The sequence below is a fragment of the Phyllobates terribilis genome, unplaced genomic scaffold (assembly GCF_046119375.1).
Source record: "Phyllobates terribilis strain yellow unplaced genomic scaffold, ASM4611937v1 Scaffold_1__5_contigs__length_1240528914, whole genome shotgun sequence".
Lineage (NCBI taxonomy): Eukaryota > Metazoa > Chordata > Amphibia > Anura > Dendrobatidae > Phyllobates > Phyllobates terribilis.
Genome location: NW_027362761.1, coordinates 21,749,157 through 21,767,809, shown reverse-complemented (window position 1 = coordinate 21,767,809; position 18,653 = coordinate 21,749,157). Strand labels below are relative to the sequence as shown.

Sequence of the window (18,653 nt, the reverse complement as noted above, 5' to 3'; positions counted from 1 at the left end):
TTAAAATCACCCTACCAACCGTTTTAAGCTTTCAAATTACTAATCATGTTTATCTGTATCTTGACTGGAAAATAATTTGGGCTTTGTAGCAGTGTGCAGCACTGATCCTATTAGGCCATCTATACTAAAGCTTCACCAGATTTAAAATTAAAAATAATTTTTAGCTGCATCTAGCCCGGAAAATAATTTTGGGGCTCCGAGATGCGCAAGGCACATAAGTGCCTTCTTGCTGCACTACCTGCAGCATGACCCTCATATTGTCAGAATTCGAAGTAATCATGACTACTGGGTTGCCACACTCTTAGATCCCCCAAACTTTTCGATCAACCTTTTCATTTTAATAAAGACCAAAAAAATGGTCATTTTTGAAATTATAAGCATTAGCAGGTTGTTAGAAACTGAAATCAAACAGTTTTCAACTCAAAACTTTATTCTAGGTGATGTTACATTTTCACATAGGACCCCTTGTTTGAAAGGAGCTTCTGAACTCTCTCGTCCATTGAATTTGTCAGGTTTTGGATGGTTTCTGCTTCAATTGTTTTGCATGAGGACAGAATACCCTCCCAGAGCTGTTGCTTAGATGTGAACTGCCTCCCGCCATCATAGACACTCCTTTTAATGATGCTCCAAAGGTTCTGAATGGGGTAGAGGTCAGGGGAGCATGGGGGTCACACCATAAGTTTGTCCCCTTTTATGCCCATATCAGCCAGAGATGCAGATGTTTTATGTGCAGCATGAGATGGTGCATTATCATGCAGAAAAATGATCTTGCTGTGAAATACACGGTTCTTCTTCTTGAACCATGGCAGGAAGTGCTGTTTGAGAAAATCCACATACATTATGGAGTTCATCTTTAGCGCCTTCAGGGATCCTAAAGGGGCCGACAATCTCTCTCCCCATGATTCCAGCCCAAAACATTACTCCACCTCCTCCTTGTTGGCGCTGTAGCCGTGTTTGCGTGGGGTGTCCATCAACCAGCCATCCTCCACTCCATCCATCTGGACCATCGAGCGCTGCACGGCACTCATCCGTGAACAAAACAGTTTTGAAATCAGTCTTCATGTAATGTTTGGCCCACTGGAGCCGTTTCTGCTTGTGTGAAGTGGATAGAGGAGGTCGACAGGATGGCGCATGCACAGCTGCAAACCTCTGAAGGACCCTGCATCTTGTTGTTCGGGGGACGTTGGAGGCACAAGCAGCTTCAAAAACTTGTCTGCTGCTATGACAAGGCTTTTTTGCCGCTGCTCTTTCAACCTGACGTAATTGCCTGTAGGAAAGAGTCCTCAATTTGCCCTTATCAGCACGCACACGTGTGTACTGTGAATCAGCTACATACTTCTTGATTGCCAAGACACTTCATCCTGATCATCGCACAATGTTGATTGTAGTCATGCCTTGACCTAAACACTCCACAATTTGTTGCTTCTCAGCAGCCGACACATCCTTTTTCTTTCCCATTTTGGCAGAAAATGTAGGCTGCTTAATAATGTGAGAGAGCCTTCTTAAGTAGTCTTGCCTTTCATTGGACACACCTGCCAAACTAATTAGCACAGGTGTCTGCAATTGCTTACAGTGATATAAAGAGCCCTGACACACATCACCATCAATGAGTTTAACTGACAAACAAACAAATTCTTCCCTTATCACTCCTAAACACTTTTTGTATAATAATTTGGAACGCAGTGTACATGTGCTTTTCCACAAAACACCAGTGGTTCACGTAGTGAATCTTACAGTTCTAACTTGCCAACCATGGTCTCTATGGAGTTGTTCAATAAAGGGCCCAAAATTAAGATAACATAGATGGGAGAGGTCTCTATGAATAGGAATTCCTAAGTATTTGATACCCTGTGAGGGCCAGGCAAAGGGAAAGTTGGACTGGATGGAATCCTATATGGATTTGGGGAGGGAGACATCGAGGGCCTCAGACTTCGCTGCATTGATTTTAAAATTTTACCATGTAACAAAGTGATCTATTTCAGCCATAACAGCATGGATGGATATATGTGATTGAGTGATATATACTAGGACATCATCAGCAAATAGAGAGCACTTGTACTCGGTGCCTCCCACCTCAATCCACCTAATATTGGGGTTATGGCGAATTGATGAGAGCAGGTGCTCCGTCACTAGGATGTATAAGAGAGGGGACAGAGGACATCACTGCCTTGTCCCATTGGTGATTGTGAAAGGTGATGAAAATGTTCTGACGCACCCCCTGGGCCTTGGGACACCCGGAGCCGGACCCTTTTTGGTGGATGCTGGTGGTTGTAGTCTTCGTGGCGGCGACCCAGTTCCTTGGCTCAGGGCGGTCAAACCAGTGGCGGAACTATTTATGTGGTTTTCATGTTTAAATGTCCGACTACGCCACCCGTGGATTGCGGTCAGAGTGAACCGCCGCTACAGGGCAGACCACTGAGGCTGGTGTTGTGGGTGCAGCAGAGCGTAGCATAACTCCCCATGGGAGGAGTATAGCCTCAGGGCAGTGTATGCGGAGGATGGGGGTGATGGTGCAGGGCAGCAGCAGTAACGACACGGAGTCAGTGATGCAGTTCAGGGCCTTTACTCACAGTTCTTATTATCCAGACCACGTCTGCAGGTAACGGCTGCCCACGTCGTACTGTGCTCACCAGGTGAGGGGCTCAGACAACTCCCAGATAACTTTGGAGCACTTCACAGGACCCCCTTTGTGTGTCCTTTGTCTGGCCTTTCTTACCAACACTTCTGTCCGGCTGCCTCGGGCCTCCTCTTGGTAAACTTGGCGCCAGTTTCCCTGACCCTATGTGGTGCCTTCCTAGCGGGTGTAGCGAGGGGCTGCGCCACATAAAATGTCAGAGCCTCCAGTTTCTAGCTGAGGGTCGTTTCCTGCCTCCACTAGTTCGGGGACCGGTCTCCCCCTTTGGCCTGACCCCGTCCGCACCCCTGGGATCCCTTCATTCCTCGTTCCTGGAGCCTTCTCCGCTCCTCTTCCTTCCTTCTCCCTCTTCCAGGCCTGGGCCTCTGTTACTAGGCCCGCCTCCGGAGCAGAGCTCATGCAGAGCCCCTGCTCCCTGCCACTTCTGCTCAGACTTCTCTGCACTGAACTAAGATGGTGCCCACCTTTTATACTCCCTTCTCAATGCACCCAGGAACTGCTTCCTCCCTGCTCCTGCACTACAGGGTTCCCCTTCCTCAGTGTTCCCTCCCCCCACTCCAGCCAGGGACAGGGACTGTCGTGCCCATCTCAGGGGCATATTGGTCGCCCTGCCCCACGGCAATGTGGTGTAATGCATGCAGGTGTCGGGTCCTGATCCACACTCCATCCTTACCTGAGAGTGAGATATCACACCTCTGGGTGAGGTGCAATACGTCTGTAGCAACCGAGCCCTCAGGGTGCTACAGTTCCATTTATCTTCAGCCTAGGTGACGTATTGCGATACAGGGCCGTGATTTTGGCTATAAAAGGGTCCCCTAGACCCCTACCCCAAGCTTTTTAAGAGAATCATATATGGCGTGCCAGGAGACTCTATGGAATGCTTTCTCAGCATCCAACGAGAGTATCTAATTACAAATTTTTAACTGCATCTAGCCCAGGAAATACTTTGTGCCTAGTAGCAGTGTCTGCTAGTGAGCGGATTATCCCGGCTGTTAAGCAAGCTGCACCACCTGTAGTTTAGACACTTAATTTTTTCAAAGGAAATGCTTCGGGACCATGGGATACTTAGTGAAGAGCATCAGGAGGCACCCCAAGGCATAGGGGCTGGGACTGGCAGTAGGATGCCTTGCGGTGGACAGCCGAGCTCGATCCTTATAAAAGCTTTTTAACTGCAGCAGCTTTAGTGGACGCTACTGGAGCTGGAATTACCGCGGCTGCTGGCATGAGACTTGCCCTCCAATAGATCCTTGTAAATGGATTTAAAGTGTATTCATTCAAATTAGAGAGACAATTTAAATTAAAAAGCTTAGAGCTGCCTCCACCACAGGGGGGCTCGCTCGACCCACCAGCGGACAGGCACCAGTATTGGGAGAGGGGGGCTGGCCGTCAGGGTTCACCGCGGCTCTGGCACAAACCCGGCGACACGGAGGTGGCACGGGCAGGAGCGGACTGGCCGTGTCGGCTTCTCACTTTTTGGATTTTAGAAGGGCATGACATGCCTATATCTGTGTCTCCCCCTCCTTTTACTCCTCCACCTCTTTTATTTTCGCATGACTATATGTACTTGTCACTTTTCCATGTGTTAGTTATGTCTTCTGAGCAGTTTGTCAGCTTTTGGACACCTTTGAAGGTGTTTTCTATGTGTTTCTATGTGTTTTTGTTTGCCTGCCATTGGTTTTAACGGTGTTCGAAGGTGTTCGACGAACAGTTCGACGAACAGTTCGGCGAACACACGGGTGTTCGACGAACCGAACCGAACTCGAACACTACGGGGGTGGCTCAACACTACTGAAGAGACTGACGTTACTGTGCCTGCTTTATTAAACTGTACTGTAGTGAAGATTGTTGCTGTAATATCCCTGAATCGCACTGGCCATGCTTCAGATTAAATTCCACTGTTAAACTGTTGAAAAAGACTCTTGTCAGATGTGTCTGGTCAGCAACTGAATCTATTGTGTGCCTGAGAGAATCTACAGCCTAGGATCGCCCTGAGTAACGGTTCTCCCAGGATTCCAACGAATTCATGAAACCCGTCTCGCCCTATCTGAACCTAGCGGCGTGCATGTAACATATACCTGGTGCTGCCTCTCGGCTCCACTGACCTGACCACGGCTGAAGTGCAGCACTGCACACAACATGAGGACAGGGGGCGCTGTTTTTGGCAGAACACCACCATACATATCCCAAATAACTCCATTATTAACCAGTCTGGGCTCACACACAGTTGACAATGCAGCAAATAATTTTGAGGGTAATCTGTAATACAAATCTATGCCGAATCATGTGGATATTGCTGCAGATTTGCCTCTGATTTTCTTGTGAGTTATGAAAAGAAAAAAATAAGTTAATGATTTTGAAATCCACAGAAAAGATACAATGTAGTGTACATAATACACCTCAGCTGCTGGAGAACCTCATAATACACCTCAGCTGCTGCAGAACCGCATATTAGACACCTCAGCTGCTGCAGAACATTATAATATACACCCCAGCTGCTGCAGAACCTCATAATAGACTCCCCAACCGCTGCTGAACCTCATAATACACACCTCAGCTGCTGCTCAACCTCATAATACACACCTCAACTGCTGCAGAACCTCATGCTACATACCACAGCTGCTGCAGAACCTTATATTAGACACCTCAGCTGCTCAGAACATTATAAGCTATACCCCAGCTGCTGTAGAACCTGATAATACACACCTCAGCTGTTGCAGAACGTTCTAATATACACCTTAGCTGCTGCAGAACATCATAATAGACACCTCAGCTACTGCAGAACCTCACATTAGACACCTCAATTGTTGCAGAACTTCATAATACACCTCATTTGCTATAGAACCTCATAATACACACCTCACCTGCTGCACAACCTCATATTAGACACCTAAGCTGCTGCAGAACATCATAATACACATCTCAGCTACTGCAGAACCTCACATTAGACACCTTAACTGCTAAAGAACTTCATAATACCCACCTCAGCTAATGCAGAACCTCATAATACACACCTCAGCTGCTGTAGAACCTGATAATACACCTCAGCTGCTGCAGAACCACATAATACACATCTCAGCTGCTGTAGAACTTGATAATACACTCCTCAGCTACTGCAGAACCTCATATTACACACCTCAGCTGCTGCAGAACCTCATAATACACACCTCATCTGCTGTAGAACTTAATAATACACACCTCAGCTACTGAAGAACCTCATAATACTCACCTCAGCTGCTGCAGAACCTTATAATACACACCTCAGTTGCTGAAGAACTTGATAATACACAACTCAGCTGCTGCAAAACCTCATATTAGACAACTCATCTGCTGCAGAACCTCTAAATATACACCTCAACTGCTGTAAAACATTATAATACACACATCGGTGCTGCAGAACCTCATACTACACACCTCAGCCTTTGCAGAACTTCATAGTACATACCTTACAGACTGTTGGTATATGCAACAGTTGTGGACTTCTTTGTGTGAAGGAGGACTTTATGCTGATCTGACAGTAGATGGTGATGTTGTGTAAAGTTTTCTTGTTTACTGTATTGTAAAAGAAAAAAGTCTCTCTTGTATTTTCTGTTTTGTTCTTACTTCCTGGTGCAGTGCTGTGTGACTGTGCGTTTTTTCCTTTACCTCATGTTCTCATGTTCTGAGAAGTAAAAGTTTGTTATCCCATGTAATCTGCTCTGTGAAGTTTCTACCACAACTGAGGGTATCCAGAAGCTGTGCAACAGGTTATGGGCCCAGGCACCGAGGACCCCAGATACCCAGGACACCGGAACTCTCAGCATGACCCTGGTGAATGCAGAAGAATTATTCAGTACAATTCTCTTCAAACAAGTAAGACAAGTTAAAGATGACAAGTAGCACAGAGCTAAAACTCACAGTAGCTAAGCTGAATAATGAGAATTATCAGCTATGGAAGTTCAAAGTAGAAATGTTATTGTCTAAAGATGATTTATGGGAAGTAATCACTACAGATAGACCTGATGAGGATAATCAGACATGGGATAAGAAAAATAGACAAGCAAGAGCTACCATCAGCCTATTAGTGGATGATGCTCAATTAATCCACATAAGCAATGAGGATACAGCAAAGGGAATGTGGAAACCACTAAGAAAGCTACATGAAAGACCTATCTTAAATCACAAGTTATTTCTGCTAAGAAAGCTTTACAGTATGAGACTAAGTGCGGACAATGACATGCAGAAGCCTATATTCTCTATTATGGAAGTGATATCACAGCTGAGATCAATTGGTGAAGATATTAAGGAAAGCCATGTAGCAGCAATATTATTGTGCAGTTTACCAGATTCATATACTGCTTTGATAAATGCACTAGAGACAAGACCTGAAACAGACATTACATTAGAGTTTGTGAAGACCAGACTCATAGATGAATATCAAAGAAGGAAAGAACAAACAAATGATTCTTCTACTGAAAAAGATAATTGAAATGCTCTTAAAGCTACAGAATCAAAAAGACCCTATAATAAAGAGACAAGAGAATGTTTCAGATGTAAGAAAAAAGGATATTTAAAGAAGACTGTACTATATGGAAAGCAGAACAGCAGAAATTACATCATAAAGAGAATACACAGAAGGTGAAAAACACAATTTCTGATTCATGTTAAAATAATTGGAGTGGCACATTTAAAGTGACTGATAAGAAATCATCGTTGGGTTGGTTTATTGACTCAGGAGCAACAAGTCACATGACAAGAAATAAAAATGTCTTTACTGAACTTAATTTAAATAAGAAGGAAGCCATTTATCTTGCAGATGGAAACAAAATAACTGCAGAAGGTGTTGGACAAGGAATGCTAAACTGTTCTAACAAGTTTGGGCATGATTCAAAAATACTTGTACAGGATGTGTTATATGTTACAGGATTAGAAGGAGGATTGTTATCTGTAAAACGTCTATCAGATAAAGGACTTACTGTAAAATTCAAAGATGATGAGTGTACAATCCTAGCAGGAAACAAGGTAATAACCAATGTCAAGGCAGATGAGCAATTACATCATCTAGACACATTAAAGGAACAGATGAAGTTGTGTACACATGATCACAAGAATTGTATTCACATGTGGCATAGACGTCTAGGACACAGACATCCTGAAAGTATAATGGAGCTACAAAGGAAAGAATTGACAAAGGATCTATTGATATCTGATTGCTCAATTACCGTAAGATGTGAATGTTGTATAAAATCCAAAGCCACAAGGATATCTATTCCTAAAGAAAGTGAAATGAAAAGCACAAGACCACTTGATTTGGTGAATACTGACCTATGTGGACCCATGAAAATGACTACATCAGGAGGCAATAGATATATGGTGACTTTTATAGATGACTACTCAAGATACACAGTCACATACTTGATCAAGAACAAAAGCGAAGTTTTCAATAAACTAGTAGACTACTTGACAAAGTCGAATAACAAGTTTCAGAGGAAGCCAATTGTCATTAGAAGTGATAATGGAGGTGAATTCACAGGACACCAAATAGAAAACTACTTAAGAGAAAATGGTATAGAGCATTAAAAGACTGTTCATTACACACCTGAACGAAATGGAGTAGCAGAAAGGAGAAACAGAACTCTGACTGAAATGATAAGGTGTATGCTGACAGATTCCAAACTATCAGAGAAATATTGGGATGAAGCAGCCATGACACCTACATATTTACAGAACAGACTTTTTTCTAGAAAACTGAAAAAAACATATGAACTGTGGCAAGGTATGAAACCAAGTGTAAATCATTTAAGAGTATTTGGTTGTAAAGTTTTTGTATTCATTCCAAGAGAAAAATGTTCCAAACTTCAAAATAGGTCCATGGAAGGAATATTTGTTGGATATAGTGAAAATTGCAAAGGATATCAAATCCTAGATCCCAAAACAGACAGAGTTATGGTGAGTAACAGTGTGACATTCGTTGAGGATCTAAATGAAGACACTATGATTTCACTGGAAACAAAAAATGAGAAAAACAGCAATGATATAGCTGAAGGAATATCTGATGAAAAAGAAGTTGAAATTAATAAAAAACAGAATACTGAAAGTGAAGAGATACAACTACAAACAGACACAGAACCAAGATGTTCAATAAGAGAAAACAAAGGAAAACCACCAATACGCCTTTCATACAAGGCAAGTACAAGTAAAATATATGAGCCTAACTCTTGGGAAACATATCTCGACTTCCTGAAGAAGAAGCCAATAAATGAATAGAGGCAACAGAAATAGAAATAAAATCCATGACTCAAAAACATGGACACTAACAGAATTATCAGAAGGAAGAAAAGCTATAGGATGTAAATGGGTTTTTAAAGTAAAGTACTGAACAGATGGCACAGCTGAACGATACCGAGTAAGACTCGTAGCTAAAGGTTATTCTCAAAAATATGGAGAAGATTATGGTGAAACATTTGCTCCAGTTGTCAAACATACTACAAGAAGAACTTTATTTGCAGTTGCAGAAATGAAACAAATGGAACTGAAACATCTGGATGTAAAGACAGCATTTTTGAATGGAAGTTTAACAGAAGATATTTACATGGAACAACCTCCAGGATTCAAAGATGAAAGCAACCCAAACATTGTTTGCAAATTACAGAAAAGTATATACGGTTTAAAATAAGCTGCTAAAGCGTGGAATGATAAAATCACGGAGGTGCTCACAAATGGAAAATTTAAAAGAAGCAAAGCTGATCCTTGCCTGTACACAAAAAGACTAATGGACAGATGGATCTATGTACTCATATATGTTGATGACATTTTAGTTTGTTTTGAAAAAGAAAGTGATAAAGAGGACATACTAAAAATCCTGAATCAACATTTCGAGATCAAAGACTTGGGAAATTTGAAACAGTACTTAGGAATACAGATAGAAAGAGAAGAAGATGGAAGTTTCCTACTTAATCAAAATCACATGATTCAAGACATAACCGAAACATTTGGATTGAAGGATGCAAAACCAGCAAAGTCTCCAATGGAAACTAATTATCTTAAAGAGATGAGTAGTGAGAAAAATGTGTTACCAAATAATGAAGAGTACAGAATGGCAATAGGAAAATTACTGTATCTAGAGACTGTTACAAGGCCAGACATTGCAGCAGCAGTAGAAATTCTGAGTAGAAAAGTGTCCAAGCCAAATAAAGCTGATTGGAATGCTGTGAAGAGAGTAATACGTTATTTGAAAGGAACCAGCAATGTTGAGCTGAAACTGCCTACAAGTGATGAATGCATTTTAACTGGATACGTTGATGCAGATTGGGCTGGAGATCCAACTGGCAGAAAATCTACCAGTGGCTATCTTTTCTTTCTCTCAGGTTGACCAATTAGTTGGACTAGTAAAAAACAATCAATAGTAACTCTGTCATCAACAGAAGCAGAATATGTTGCAGCAGCACATGCGAGTCAAGAAGTTCTATGGTTAAGACAATGGCTAACAGACCTAGGCAAGCACAGTTGGAACCAAACATTGGAGCATGTGCTATCTGATGAAACACCGGATAGAACTCGTCCGAGTTATACGCTGGCTAATCGCCAGGATGTTGCACTACAGAGTGCATATTACACACCTTTAGGATTTGGCATATCAATGTGCTGAATTACAAACATGTAAATTACACCTATACTGTATATTAGACACATACACATTACACACTACACATGGCCTGCACCTACTCTACAGCCAGGGGCCTATCAGATGCCCGCAGCTGCAGAGCTGCAGAGCACATTGGCGTTATGTTGCAGGCTCCACTTGATGTCATTATGTCTGTTAGAGACCCGCAGCTGCAGAGCAAGTGCCAGACAGGCTCTCTGCTCTGCAAGGGCTTTCAACTGGGGGTACAGCCGAGGTAATACACCTGGTTGTTATGCCCTTGCATATATTACACACTTGCATATATTACACCCTACACATGACATTATATGTACATATGTCATGTGCAGGATGTAATACACTGCTCAAAAAAATAAAGGGAACACTCAAATAACACATCCTAGATCTGAATGAATGAAATATTCCCATTGAATACTTTGTTCTGTACAAAGTTGAATGTGCTGACAACAAAATCACACAAAAATCATCAATGGAAATCAAATTTATTAACCAATGGAGGCCTGGATTTGGAGTCACCCCCAAAATTAAAGTGGAAAAACACACTACAGGCTGATCCAACTTTGATGTAATGTCCTTAAAACAAGTCAAAATGAGGCTCAGTATTGTGTGTGGCCTCCACGTGCCTGTATGACCTCCCTACAGCGTCTGGGCATGCTCCTGATGAGGTTGTGCATGGTCTCCTGTGGGTTCTCCTCCCAGACCTGGACTAAAGCATCCGCCAACTCCTGGACAGTCTGTGGTGCAACGTGATGTTGGTGGATGGAGCAAGACATGATGTCCCAGATGTGCTCAATCGGATTCAGGTCAGGGGAACGAGTGGGCCAGTCCATAGCTTCAATGTCTTCATCTTGCAGGAACTGCTGACACACTCCAACCACATGAGGTTTGGCATTGTCCTGCATTAGGAGGAACCCAGGGCCAACCGCACCAGCATATGGTCTCACAAGGGGTCTGAGGATCTCATCTCGCTACCTAATGGCAGTCAGGCTACCTCTGGCGAGCACATGGAGGGCTGTGTTGCCCTCCAAAGAAATGCCACCCCACACCATTACTGACCCACTGCCAAACCGGTCATGCTGAAGGATGTTGCAGGCAGCAGATTGCTCTCCACGGTGTCTCCAGACTCCGTCACCTCTGTCACATGTGCTCAGTGTGAACCTGCTTTAATATGTGAAGAGCACAGGGCGCCAGTGGCGACTTTGCCAATCCTGGTGTTCTGTGGCAAATGCCCAGCATCCTGCATGGTGTTAGGCTGTGATCACAACCCCCATCTGTGGACGTCGGGCCCTCATACCACACTCATGGAGTTTGTGCAGACACATGAACATTTGAGGCCTGCTGGGGGTCATTTTGCAGGGCTCTGGCAGTGCTCCTCCTGTTCCTCCTTGCACAAAGGCGGAGGTAGCGGTCCTGCTGCTGAGTTGTTGCTCTCCTATGGCCTCCTTCACGTCTCCTGGTGTACTGGCCTGTCTCCTGGTAGCACCTCCAGCCTCTGGACGCTACGCTGATAGACACAGCAAACCTTCTTGCCACAGCTCGCATTGATATGCCATCCTGGATGAGCTGCACTACCTAAGCAACTTCTGTGGGTTGTAGAGTCCGTCTCATGCTACCACGAGTGTGAAAGCACAACCAACATTCAAAAGTGACCAAAACATCAGCCAGAAAGCATTGGTACTGAGATGTGGTCTGTGGTCCCCACCTGCAGAACCACTCCTTTATTGAGGGTGTCTTGATAATTGCCAATTATTTCCATCTATTGTCTATTCCTTTTTCACAACAGCATGTGAAATTGATTGTCAATCAGTGTTGCTTCCTAAGTGGACAGTTTGATTTCACAGAAGTTTGATTTACTTGGAGTTATATAATGTTGTTTGTGTTCCCTTTATTTTTTTGAGCAGTGTATATCAGTCTAAAATGACGACTTGTGAATCCTCCCAGTGCACGTACTATAGATAGCACAGATAGATAGATGGATATGGAGTAGATAGATTCCACACAGTACAGGACAGATATATACATATATCTATATATATCTATATATATATATATATATAGATATATATAGATATATACAGTTATATGAAAAAGTTTGGGCACCCCTATTAATCTTAAGCTTAATGTTTGATAAAAATTGGTGTTTTTGCAACAGCTATTTCAGTTTGATATATGTAATAACTGTTGGACACAGTAATGTTTCTGCCTTGAAATGAGGTTTATTGTACTAACAGAAAATGTGTAATCTGCATTCAAACAAAATTTGACAGGTGCATAAGTATGGGCACCTCACCAGAAAAGTGACATTAATATTTAGTAGATCCTCCTTTTGCAAAAATAACAGCCTCTAGTTGCTTCCTGTAGCTTTTAATGAGTTCCTGGATCCTGGATGAAGGTATTTTTGTCCATTCCTCTTTACAAAACAATTCCAGTTCAGTTAAGTTTGATGGTCGCCGAGCATGGAAAGCCCTCTTCAAATGATCCCACAGATGTTCAATGATATTCAGGTCTGGGGACTGGGATGGCCATTCCAGAACATTGTAATTGTTCCTCTGCATGAATGCCTGAGTAGATTTGGAGCGGTGTTTTGGATCATTGTCTTGCTGAAAGATCCATCCCCTGTGTAACTTCAACTTTATCACTGATTCTTGAACATTATTGTCAAGAATCTGCTGATACTGAGTGGAATCCATGCGTCCCTCAACTTTAACAAGATTCCCAGTGCCGGCATTGGCCACACAGCCCCAAATCATGATGGAACCTCCACCAAATTTTACTGTGGGTAGCAAGTGTTTTTCTTGGAATGCTGTGTTTTTTGACGCCATGCATAACGCCTTTTTGTATGACAAAACAACTCAATCTTGGTTTCATCAGTCCACAGGACCTTCTTCCAAAAAGAAATTGGCTTCTCCAAATGTGCTTTTGCATACCTCAGCCGACTCTGTTTGTGGCGTGCTTGCAGAAACGGCTTCTTTCGCATCACTCTCCCATACAGCTTCTCCTTGTGCAAAGTGCGTTGTATAGTTGACCGATGCACAGTGACACCATCTGCAGCAAGTTGATGCTGCAGCTCTCTGGAGGTGGTCTAAGGATTGTCCTTGACTGATCTCACCATTCTTCTTCTCTGCCTTCCTGATGTTTTTCTTGGCCTGCCACTTCTGGCCTTAACAAGAACTGTCCCTGTGTTCTTCCATTTCCTTACTATGTTCCTCACAGTGGAAACTGACAGGTTAAATCTTAGAGACAGCTTTTTGTATCCTTCCCCTTGTAGCATCGGTGTCCCTGCCTCCTGCTAGGCAGGGACGCTGTTCCCCTCACCTCTCCGCTCTGTGCCCGGCGTCTTCCTCCCGCTCTGCTGGCAGCGCGCGCTGCTTCCCGGCCACGGTGCTTAGGGCACGCGCGCGCGCGCTCCCCCTCTCTTAAAGGGGCCGCGCGCGCCGTCCTAAGGAGTCCCCGGCCAATGGCCGGAGGACTTCACCATATATAAGGCACCTCCTCCAAAATGGAGGTGCCCGAGCAATGTTGTTGCAAAGCCTTCACTCTGCTTCAGCCCTCAGGTCCCGTTTCCACTTACCTGCCTGTCACCTGCCAGATTCCTGCCTGTTACCTGCCAGTCACCTGCCAGATTCCTGCTTGATACCAGCCAGATATCCGTTTACCTGCTTGCAAGCCTGCGGTCGGACGGTCTGCCTTCCGACACCTGTCAGTCTGTCTATGGACCAGCCTGCCCGCTCACCTGGGAGCGCTCGTCTGCTACCTGCCTGCTAGTCTACCTGGAGGCTCCGCCGTCACTTGCCGTGACCACCTGCCTGTCCAGAGACTCTTGTCTGCTCACCTGGGAGCGCTCATCTGCTACCTGCCTGCTAGCCTACCTGGAGGCTCCGCCGTCACTTGCCGTGACCACCTGCCTGTCCAGAGACTCTCGCCTGCTCACCTAGGAGCGCTCACCTGCTACCTGCCTGCTAGCCTACCTGGAGGCTCTGCCGTCACTAGCCGTGACCACCTGCCTGTCCAGAGACTGTCCCTGTCACTTGCCGTGAGTACCCGTCCTTCTACCCAGAGACTGTCCCTGTCACTTGCCGTGACTACCTGCCCTTCTACCCAGAGACTGTCCCTGTCACTTGCCGTGACTACCTGCCCTTCTACCCAGAGACTGTCCCTGTCACTTGCCGTGATTACCTGCCCGTCTTCCCTGGGAGCCACCCGCTTCCTTACAAGGACCGCCCCCTTGTATAGTTGCTCAGAGGTTCCGCCTCCCAGACCTGTTACACCCCTGAACAACTATGTTGAATAATCTTTGTTTTCAGATCATTTGACAGTTGTTTTGAGGAGCCCATGATGCCACTCTTCAGAGGAGATTCAAACAGGAGAACAACTTGCAAGTGGACACTTTAAGTAGCTTTTCTCATGATTGCATACACCTGGCTATGAAGTTCAAAGCTCAATGAGGTTACAAAACCAAAAAAAGTGCTTTAGTACGTCAGTAAAAAGTAGATAGGAGTATTTAAAACAAGAAAATGATAAGGGTGCCCATACTTATGCACCTGTCAAATTTTGTTTGAATGCCGATTGCACATTTTCTCTTAGTACAATAAACCTCATTTCAAGGCATAAACATTACTGTGTCCAACAGTTATTACATATATCAAACTGAAATAACTGTTGCAAAAACACCAATTTTTATAAAACATTAAGCTTAAGATTAATAGGGGTGCCCAAACTTTTTCATATAACTGTAGATACTGTAGAGAAATGCAAAAGTTTCTCAAAATAAGTAGTGCTCATGAAAATTCAGTTTGTACAGAAAGGGGCACGCTTTTATTCCTCTGTTGTACCACAGGCTATAATTTTATAGCAGTATTGGTTAGCTTGTGACATGAAAACATACCTTAAAGCACCATTCCAGCATTTATTTTTTTCAGCACTGAAATGGCGCTTTAAATGTAAGTCCCTGCCCCCGTTCTTACACTCAACCTCCAGCGGCTTCACCTTTTACCGACGGCGCTCTGGTCCTGTGGTGCCGTCTTGTGCCCGTAACTTCTGACTGGCCATAAGTCAGAAGTTACGTCACAAGATCTCAATGCAAGTCTATGAGAGCCATAACGAGGCTCTCATAGAGATGTATTGAAAAGTGATCTCCGGCGCACTCAATGAAACACTGAAGCTCCCGGCAGGTCACTTTTCGCAGGAGACCGACGGGAGCTGCACTGGAAAACTATGAAGGCAGTGGCAGGTGAGTATATGACAGGGGGCAGGGGAATTACATTTACAGTACTACTCCAGTGGTGCAATAAAAAAAAAACACTGGAGTGGTGCTTTAAAGCACACCTGTCAGCAGGATTGTGCTTAGTAAACCACATACACTGTCAGGTGGGCGCCGTTACACTGAGTAAAATGATACCTTTGTTGATAAAATCCGTTCAGTGCTTCTTTTATCATCTTTTCTTTAATTTCTAACATAATGATATGCATGTGCTCTGGTGCTCTCATTAAGTATTCATGTATTCCTATCTGTGCCTTGTGACAGGTCACTGCGCTTTCAGTCACCTGCCTACTATTTTACATACTGACTTTATAATTTCTGTGTCACATTGAAATTTACATTTCCCAAGATGGCCACCATGGCCACCAGAGCCGCCAGCGCATGCGCATTACCATTTCTTGTTTGACGAGAGATGCAATTGCGCACGCGCTGGCGCAAATTTTGCTTTTGGAAAAATAATTTGGGTGTGGCAATATGGCGCCGCGCATGCGCAGGAGCATCTCTCGGCAACCGAGAAATGCTACTGAGCAAGCGCAAGATGCGGCGGCCATATTGCTGCAGGTTAATTTCTTTTTCCTCCAGCAACATGGCGGCGCATAGCTACTGCACATGTGCGGACGCCATTTTGCTAGAGGAAAAAGAAATTTGCCTGCAGCAATATGGCCCCGCACTTGCGCAGTAGCATCTCTTGGTTGCCGAGAGATGCTACTGTGCATGCGCAGCGCCATATTGCTGCACCCAAATTTTCCAAAAGTAAAATGGTGCCCGGGCGTGCGCAGTAGCTTCTCTCGGCAAACAAGAGATGCTACTGCGCATGCGCTGGCGGCCATCTGGGGGAATGTAAATTTTAATGTGACACAGAAATTACAAAGTCAGTAAGTAAATAGGAAGCAGGTTACTGAAAGCACAGTGACCTGTCACAAGGCACAGATAGGAATACATGAATACATAATGAGAGCACCAGAGCACATGCATATCATTATGGCAGAATTGAAAATGAAGATTATAAAAGAACCACTGGACGGATTTCATCAACGGAGGTATCACTTTACTCAGTGTAACGGCGCCCACCTGACAGTGTACGTGGTTTACTAAGCACAATCCTGCTGACAGGTGCGCTTTAAAGACCCTAACATGAGAAGCATGACTAAGACGATACATAAATGCAAATGTGCACAAGTTTATTGAAAAATAGATGAAGTATCAAAAATACAGTATGAGGAATGCATACAAGGTTAAGAACCAGACAAAAGAAAAATGGGCAGGGCAGTTAGAGGCTCCAAGGAAAGGCACAATGCGGATGGGCAAGCATGAAGAAATGATGAGTAAGTTAATGAAGTATATAAATAAAAATAAGGTGCAACACTCAAAGGTCAATTATACCAGAAAGTATATACAGTATATAGTGGTGCCAGCTATAATCAATGAATCAATAAATGAAGATAGCATTGCTAGGCATCCAAGATATATAAAGTGGTGACTGGAATCACACACAGCAGAGAAAAGCAACCAAAATATAATTTAATTTAAACACTGTTACAGCATGGTCAAATGCAGGGGTCAGTATGCTACTCCTGATGAAGCATGCTGTGTGAAATGTGCGTTGGGTTGGCAGGGCACTTGGAGTCACCCTCTTCTTTGGTTGGTACCATGCACTTGACCATGCAGTAACATTGTTTAAATTAAATTATATTTTGGGTGCTTTTCTCTGCTGCGTGTGATTCCAGTCACCACTTTAAATATTTTGGATGTCCAGCATTACTATTTCCATTTATGCTTATTGATTATAGCTGGCAACACTCTACAGTAGGGAAAATAAGTATTTGATAGACTGCCGATTTCGCAAGTTTTCCCACCTACAAAGAATACAGTAGAGAGGTCTGTAATTTTTATCATAGGTACACTTCAACTGTGAGAGACAGAATCTAAAAAAAAATCCAGAAAATCACACTGAATGATTTTTACATAATTAATTTGCATTTTATTCCATAAAATAAGTATTTGATACAATAGAAAAACAGAACTTAATGTTTGGTACAGAAATATTTGTTTGCAATTACAGAGGTCAGACGTTTCCTGTAGTTCTTGACCAAGTTTGCACACACTGCAACAGGGATTTTGGCCCTCTCCTCCACACAGATCATCTCCAGATCTTTCAAGTTTCAGGGATGTCGCTGGGCAACATTGAGTTTCAGCTCTCTCCAAAGATTTTCTATTGGGTTCAGGTCTGGAGACTGGCTAGGCCACTTCAGGACCTTGAAATCCTTCTTACAGAGCCACTCCTTAGTTGCCCTGGCTGTGTGTGTTGGGTCATTGTCATGCTGGAAGACCCAGCCACGACCCATCTTCAATGTTCTTACTGAGGGAAGAAGGTTGTTGGCCAAAATCTCATGATACATGACCCCATCCATCCTCCCTTCAATACAGTGCAGTTGTCCTGTCCCCTTTGCGAAAAATCACCCCCAAAGTATGATGTTTCCCCCACCATGCTTCACGGTTGGGACAGTGTTCTTGGGGTTGTACTGCTCCTTCTTCTTCCTCCAAACACAGCGAGTGGAGTTGATACCAAAAAGTTCTATTTTGGTCTTATCTGACCACATGACCTTCTCCCATGCCTCCTCTGGTTCATCCTAATGGTCACTGGCAAACTTCATACAGGCCTGGACACATGCTGGTGTGAGCAGGGGGACCTTGCATTCCATGCAGGATTTTAATCATTACGGCACAATGTTTGAGACTGTGGTCCCATTTCTCTTCAAGTCACTGAGCTGGTCCTCCCTGTAGTTCTGGGCTGATTCCTAACCTTTCTCAGAATCATCCTTACCCCATGGGGCGAGATCTTGCATGTAGCCCCAGACCGAGGAAGATTGACAGTCATCTTGTGTTTCTTCCATTTTCTAATAATTATGCCAACAATTGTTGCTTTCTCACCAAGCTGCTTGACTATTGTCCCAGCCTTGTGCAGGTCTACAATTTTGTCCCCGGTGTCCTTAGACAGCTCTTTTTTATCTTGGCCATGGTGGAGAGGTTGGAGTGTGATTGATTGAGTGTGTTGACAGGTGTCTTTTATGCAGGTAACGAGTTCAAACAGGTGCAATTATTACAAATAATGCAGGTAA

General features: G+C 43.9%; 1 protein-coding gene across 1 annotated transcript in view; it reads left to right on the top strand.

Moving 5' to 3' along the window:
- The window catches only part of JAK3 (Janus kinase 3), a 792,993-nt gene that overhangs the window by 233,220 nt on the left and 541,120 nt on the right, over positions 1–18,653 (top strand). The window lies entirely within an intron of this gene.